The sequence below is a fragment of the Chrysochloris asiatica genome, unplaced genomic scaffold, assembly GCF_000296735.1.
Source record: "Chrysochloris asiatica unplaced genomic scaffold, ChrAsi1.0 scaffold00011, whole genome shotgun sequence".
Classification (NCBI taxonomy): domain Eukaryota; kingdom Metazoa; phylum Chordata; class Mammalia; order Afrosoricida; family Chrysochloridae; genus Chrysochloris; species Chrysochloris asiatica.
The window spans coordinates 1900994-1907481 of record NW_006408529.1 but is presented as its reverse complement, the minus strand read 5'-3'; the positions used below and the strand labels follow the sequence as shown (position 1 = coordinate 1907481).

Genomic DNA, 6488 nt, shown 5'->3' with positions numbered 1-6488 from the left:
TACAGAACATTCAACCCAACAACAGCACAGTACACATTGTTTTCCAGTGCACATGGAACATTCTCCAGAATAGGCCATGTCTTAGGCCACGAAACAAATCTCCATAAGTTTACAAATATCAAAATACTCCAAAGCATCTTCTCAGACCATAATGCTATCAAATTAGAAATCAACAATAAGAAGATCAAGGAAATAAAGTCAAATACATGGAACTGAATAACACCCTGTTGAGAAGTGACTTGCTAGTAGAAGAAATTAAACGTGAACTCAACAAAGTTCTTAGAAACAAATGAGAATGAAAACAGAACATACCAAGGTCTTTGGGATAGAGTGAAAGTAGTGCTTAGAGGACAACTTATTGAAATAAATGCACACATCCAAAAAGAAGAAAGAACTAAAATTAACACATTAACACAGCATCTAAAATAATTAGAAACAGACCAACAGTTGGAATCTACAGTCACCAAAAAAAAAGAAATAATAAATATTAAAGCAGAAATAAATGATATAGAAAACAGAAGAACTATAAAACAAATCAACAGGACAGGAAACTGGTTCTTTGAAAGGATTAACAAAATTGACAGACCTTTGGCAAACCTAACAAAAGAAAAGAGGGAGAAGACACAAATAACACACATTAGAAATCACATGTGCAATGTCACAATGGAACCAAAGGATAATAACAGAATACTGTGAAGAGTTGTACTCCAACAAATTTGAAAACTTAGAAGAGATGGATACATTTTTAGAAAAACACAACCTACCTAAATTTACACAGAATGAAGTAGAAAACCTGAACAGATACATAACAAAAGAAGAAACTGATCAGCTCATCAAAAATTTGCCAACCAAAAGAAGTCCAGGCCCAGATGGATTCAGTGGTAAGTTCAAACATTCAGGGAAGAGCTGTCACTAATTCTACTCAAATTATTCCAGAAGACAGAGGAGGATGGAAAACTTCCTAAGACATTTTATGAAGCAAGCATAACCCTCATACCAAAACCAGGGAAGGACTTCATTAAGAAGGAAATTTTTAGATAAATATCCCTCAGGAACACAGATGCAAAAATTCTCAACAAAATCTTAGCCAACAGAATCCAGCAGCACATCAAAAAGATCATGATCAAGTGGGATTCATATCAGGATGGTTCAACATTAGAAAAATGATCAACATAATCCACCATATAAATAAGAAAAAATAAAAGAAATATATGATCATATCGATTGATGCAGAAAAGGCATTTAACAAAATCCAACATCCATTCCTGATAAAAACACTCAATAAAATAGGAATTGAAGGGAAATTCCTCAACATAATTAAGAGCATATATACAAAACCAACAGCCTACATCACTGTCAATGGAGAGAAATTGAGACCCTTCCCTCTGTGAAGAGGAACCAGACAAGGAGGCCCTTTGTTACCACTCCTATTCAATATTATGCTGGAAGTCTTAGCAAGAGATATACAGCAAGACAGGGAAATTAAATGCATCCAAATTGGCAAAGAGGAAGTAAAACTCTCTCTATTTGTAGATGATATGATTCTATAAGTAGAAATCCCCAAAGACTCAATAAAATAGCTTCTAGACCTTATTGGAAGATTCAGCAAAGTGGCAGGATATAAGATCAACATACAAAAATCAGTTTGATTCCTCTATACCAAAAATGACAGCGCTGCAAAGGACATTAGGAAAGCAATACCACTTACAATGGCTGCCCAAAGGGTGAAATAAATAGAAATAAACGTAACCAGAGAAACAAAGGACTTAGCCAAAGAAAAATAAAAAACACTACTAGAAGAAACCAAAAGAGACCTACAAAAATGGAAGAATGTACCATGCTCCTGGATAGGAAGACTTAACATTGTGAAAATGTCTATAATGTCCAAAGCAATTTACACATATAATGCAAACCCAATCCAGATTCCAAGACAGTCTTCAAAGAGATGGAAAAAACAATTACAAACTTTATACGCAAAGGAAAGAGACCCAGGGTAAGCAAAGAACTGCTTAAGAAGAGAATGAGGTTGGAAACCTCTCACTCCTGACTTCAAAATTTATTACCAGGCTATAGTCATCAAAACAACTTTGTGCTGGTACAATAAAAGATATATTGATCAATGAAACAGAATCAAGGATCCAGAACTTATCCACATAAAGCCAACTGATTTTTGACAAAGTACCTAAATATATCACTTGGGGAGGTGACAGTCTCTTCAACAGATGGTGCTGGCAGAACTGGAAAGATTGAACAAAGACCTTCACCTCACGCCTTATACAAAAACCATCTCAGCATGTATTAAATGTGAATCCCAGTATTATGAAGGCCATCAATGAAAAAAACAGTGACAAATGTGAGGGCACTAATTCAGGGAATAAACAGACTAGCAAACATTTTGAAATCTACACAAACAAAAGTAGACAAAATAGATGATAGGGACATACTAAAAATTAAAAACTAATGTGTATGAAAAGACTTCACCAGAAGAGTAAAAAGGGAATCCACAAAACGGGGAAAGTATTTTACAATGACACATCAGACAAGAGACTCATTTCTAAAATATATAGGAAGCTACAACACCTGTACAAGAAAAAGACAAGCCAAATGAAAAATTGACACAGGACATGAACAGACACTTCACCAAGGAGGAGATACAGGGATCCAACAAATATATGAAGAAATGTTCACAATCACGAGCCATTAGAGAGATGCAAATCAAAACAACAATGAGATATGATCTCACACCAACAATAACAGCAAAGATTTAAAAAAAGTAGAGGACAATGAATGCTGGCTAGGATGTGGAGAGGATGTGGAGAGACTTGTATATTGCTGGTGGAATTGCAAAATGTTCCAACCTCTCTGTAAATCAATATGGCATTTCCTCAGATGGCTGGAAATAGAAATACCTTATAATCTAGTAAATCCTCTACTTGGTACTTACCCACAAGAAATACAAGCCATAACACAAGTAGATATATGCACTTTGATGTTCATAGCAGCAGTGCATCTGTGGAAAGAGACGATGGAAACGCTCTTTATCATCAGCCAAAACAAGGCCAGGGGCAGACTATGAAACAGACCACCAATTGCTCATATGCAAATTCAAACTAAAGCTGAAAAAAATGGAAACAAATCCACAAAACCCAAAATATGCCCTTGAATATATCCCACCTGAATTTAGATATCATCTGAAGAACAGAGTTGATACATTAAGCACTAAACACGGAAGACCAGAAAAGTTGTGGGATGACATCAAGAACATTATACATGAAAAAAGCAAAAAGTCATTAAGAAGACAAGAAAGAAGGCAAAGGTCAAAATGCATGTCAGAAGAGACACTGAAACTTGCTCTCCAGAGTAGAGATGCTAAAGCAAAATGGAAGAAATGAGGAGGTCCAAGATCTGAACAGAAAATTTCAAAGGTCAGCTCGAGAAGACAAAATTTAATATTACAACAAAATGTGCGAAGATCTGGAGTCAGAAAACCAAAAGAGGAGAACATGCTCAGCATTTCTCAAGCTGAAGGAACTGAAGAAAAAAATTCAAGCCTCAAGTTTCGTTATTGAAGGATTCTCTGGACAAATTATTGAATGGTCCAGAGAGCATCAAAAGAAGATGGAAGGGGATGCAGTAGCTCAAAAGAGTGAACAAATCTTTACAGCGAGGATCATTCCCACCCCCTTGATAAAAGGGTACACAGGGATGGGCAACTTGGACATTGGCTACCCAAAATGTGTGTGTGGGGGGGGGAGGGGGGCCTAAAAAGCAATGACTGGCTTACAAGCTTTCAAGAAGGAGCCTAGATCCAGAGGGCGCTGAGGAAGGTAGAATCTCCACTGAGTAGTGTCTAATCTGTCTGCATGGGACTGATGAAAGGAGAGTGGGATAGCACTCAATGTGGTACAATAGTGAATAATTACTAACAGGACTAACTGTGAGGGTTGGAAATGTAAAGGTTGACATTTTGAAGCAAAAGGAGGGAAGTGATTGACTTTGCAGTCCCGGAGCAGAGGCCCCTGGGACCATCAAGGGAGAAGAGTGGAGCGACAGACCCTACCCAGAAAAAACAGTGATGCCATAGATGGAGACAGAGATGATGAAGTGGAGAGATGGAGCGGCTGGGAACTTTAGACCCAGAGAGGGAGAGGTGCTGTGTGCTGATAACCAAGGGGCAGGCTTTGTGGGGTGTACCCTTTGGTTGATGATGTATAGAGGGGATTGTAACCATGGCAGAGTAATGATATACGATAGGATGAATGTAAAGCTAATGTTCTCCCAGGTCAACTATCACATAATTCACAATAAAACAGTTTAAAAAATATATATATATTCAATATTGTTAGGACCAGATTATATGCATCCATGAACACACATTTTGAATACTGTGTATGTGACCAGCAGTGCAGTTTTGTTAATGTGACACCCAACTCAGGTCTCTTAATTAAAGTTAGATGAGCAGATTCACCACTGTCCAGGACATCTACCATGATGACCTCATCAAAGACCATTGAGATTTGTGGGGTGGTGAGCACAGCTAGCCTCATGGTTGTCCTGTGCTGTTTCAGAAACGAGCCCAGTACCAGAGTTCCTTTGGCGTTAGACATCGTTTGTGGTCAGTGTCACAAAGACCTAATCTGTCATGTTACTGCCGCAACAGTCACAGGTTGGTGACTCTGAGCAGCCTGGCACCAGAAAGGAGGGCGGCCAGCATGTAGGCGTGGCATGGTGTGAATGTGTAAAAGTGGGGAAATGATGTTAAGATGCTTGGCTGTCTTTTGAATCTTGGGTTTTGTTGCCTACTGTTGTAAAATAGACACTTGAAAGAAAGAGAGAAATAGCCAGAAACATCACCAGAGAAAGCTTGTAAGTCTGTCTTCAGCTTATAACTGATTGGAATACCGAAAATGGGGCTAGAACTTGCCCAATGAAGGAGGCTCCCTGAAGAGCCTTTGCGTTGCACAAGAACATAGGTGGAATCCTGATTCCCTCATACAGAATCTTCTGAGGTGGGATATTTCCACTTGAAAGGACAAGCATACCAGTCTGGAACAGCTAGAAGAACTGAAGATACTTCTTGAAAGAAAGACCAGAAGGAAAAATAAAAAAAAAAACAGCAATAGTCCCATTGACTACTACAAGAACAAGCAAATTGTTCCCCAGGGAGCCATCAAGGCAAATGGTCAGGTCCCCTCAAGGCAAACCCCCTTCCAAGACTGAAACTCAATTGGAATACACTAGTAGGCATAGTGTCCTGCTGCTTACTACACCGGTCACTGATATGGGGAAGTGGGGGGAAAAACAGCAATGAAGTTGTGAACTAAGTCCGACCACATTCAATAGACTTCTGTTAACCTGGATTGAGACCTGGTTAACCAGAAGTATGATGAGACCTGGGGACTCCTGGGCCCAGGGGCAGGGACATGGCCCCACTAGAATAGAGTGTGAAACAGTCAGCTGATATGAAGTGAGGGGAGATGCACAAGAACACCTACACTTGCAGATAGTACCGATTTGACCTGGCATCAATGGATGGATGATCAGAACATGACTAAAGGAAGAAAGAAGAGGAACAAAAACAAAAACAAAAACAAAAAAAAAGAAAGAAAGAAAAGAGTAACTCATTGCAAGCTGATGAACTTGACCTTGACCTATGCTTGTGGATGCAGTATGACAAAAGAGCAGATATATCTACTTATACATTGAGGATCATTCCCATCCCATTGGTACACAGGGTCAACAGGGAGGGGGAACTTAGACATTGGCTACCCAAAATGGGGGAACTCCAAAGGCAAGAAGTGACTGGCTTACAAGTTCTCTATAGGGAACCTAGCTCCACAGGATACAGGGAAAGGTAGAATCTCCACTGAATTTTTTCCAAACTGTCTGGATAGGGTTAGTAAAAGGTGAGGAAGAAAGAACTCCTCTGGTTCAATAGAGAATGATTGCTATTAGGTCTTATAGCGAGTGTTGGAAAGGTAAATGTAAATGTTTGGTAACAAAGTATGTTAGCAGTTGATTTTGCAGTCCAGGAGTGGAGATCCCTGAAATTATCAAGGAAGAAAAGTGAAGTAATTCTTCAGTTTCATCATCACTTGCTTCATATATTCTACCAACACTTTCAGTATGAAATCGATTAAATATATAATCAATATGTATTGATGATTACTAGTGGTTGGAATATGAAAATTGAAAACAAAGAAAAGATCAGTAGTTGGAAAATTGGTACGCACAGATAGAATTGATGCTGGAGAACTCAGGATAGAATTTTGCAAGACCAATGACTTGATCATAGAAATTACCTTTTTAAACAACATAGACTTCACCAGATTGGATACAAAGAAATCAAATTAACTATATCTGTTGGTAAAGGTGGTGGAAAAGTTCAATAGCATCAACCAAAACAAGACCAAGGGGAGATTGCGGGACAGATCATCAATTATTCACATGTAAGTTCAGACTAAATTTGAAGAAAGTTAATACAAGTC

The 6488-nt window shown here is 38.6% G+C and overlaps 1 pseudogene; it reads right to left on the bottom strand.

The window, feature by feature from the left end:
- The window catches only part of LOC102834881, a 7895-nt pseudogene extending 3251 nt beyond the window's left edge, over nt 1-4644 (bottom strand).
- Nucleotides 4645-6488: the final 1844 nt, after the last annotated feature.